Genomic DNA, 1,634 nt, shown 5'->3' on the forward strand with positions numbered 1-1,634 from the left:
AAATCAAGAATACTTCCAAGTTTGCTAGCTTACTTCCAATCTTGTAAAGTGATCATCCAACCTCAAGAAATCTTTCTTATTTACAGTAATATATCTTTCTAATACAAGGTAATACTCATATTCAAACTTGGATTCAATTTCTATAACTATAACAATCTTATTTCGAGTGGAAATCTTACTTGAACTTGTTTTCGTGTCATGATTCTGCTTCAAGAACTTTCAAGCCATCCAAGGATCCTTTGAAGCTAGATCTATTTTTCTCATTTCGAGTAGGTTTATCCACAAAACCTGAGGTAGTAATGATGTTCATAACATCATTCGATTCATATATATAAAACTACCTTATTCGAAGGTTTAAACTTGAAATCACTAGAACATAGTTTAGTTAATTCTAAACTTGTTCGCAAACAAAAGTTAATCCTTCTAACTTGACTTTTAAAATCAACTAAAAATATGTTCTATATATATATGATATGCTAACTTAATGATTTAAAACCTGGAAACACGAAAAACACCGTAAAACCGGACATACGCCGTCGTAGTAACACCGCGGGCTGTTTTGGGTTTGATAATTAAAAACTACGATAAACTTTGATTTAAAAGTTGTTCTTCTGGGAAAATGATTTTTCTTATGAACATGAAACTATATCCAAAAATCATGGTTAAACTCAAAGTGGAAGTATGTTTTTCAAAATGGTCATCAAGACGTCATTCTTTCGACTGAAATGACTACCTCTTATAAAAACGACTTGTAACTTATATTTTTGACTATAAACCTATAATTTTTCTGTTTAGATTCATAAAATAGAGTTCAATATGAAACCATAGCAATTTGATTCACTCAAAACGGATTTAAAACGAAGAAGTTATGGGTAAAACAAGATTAGATATTTTTTGATTGTTGTAGCTACAGGAAATATTGTAACAATTCTATACAAATCATATCCTAGCTAACTTATATTGTATTATACATGTATTATAATATATTATGTAATTTTGGGATACCATAGACACGTATGCAAATGTTTTGACATATCATATCGACCCATGTATATATATTATTTGGAACAACCATAGACACTCTATATGCAGTAATGTTTGAGTTAGCTATACATGGTTGAGGTTGATTCCAAAAATATATATACTTTGAGTTGTGATCTAGCCTGAGACGTGTATACACTGGGTCATGGATTGATTCAAGATAATATATATCAATTTATTTCTGTACATCTAACTATGGACAACTAGTTGTAGGTTACTAACGAGGACAGCTGACTTAATAAACTTAAAACATCAAGATGTATTACAAATGTTGTAAATATATTTTGAACATACTTTGATATATATATGTATATATTTGTTATAGGTTCGTGAATCGACTAGTGGCCAAGTCATACTCCCGACGAAGTAAAAATCTGTGAAAGTAAGTTATAGTCCCACTTTTAAAATCTAATATTTTGGGATGAGAATACATGCAATTTTATAAATGTTTTACGAAATAGACACAAGTAAATGAAACTACATTATATGGGTGAATGATCGAAGCCGAATATGCCCCTTTTGCTTGGTAACCTAAGAATTAGTAAACCGATCTACTAATTGACGCGAATCCTAAAGATAGATCTATTGGGCCT

This window comes from Rutidosis leptorrhynchoides, chromosome 7, assembly GCF_046630445.1.
Source record: "Rutidosis leptorrhynchoides isolate AG116_Rl617_1_P2 chromosome 7, CSIRO_AGI_Rlap_v1, whole genome shotgun sequence".
In the NCBI taxonomy this organism is placed as follows: domain Eukaryota; kingdom Viridiplantae; phylum Streptophyta; class Magnoliopsida; order Asterales; family Asteraceae; genus Rutidosis; species Rutidosis leptorrhynchoides.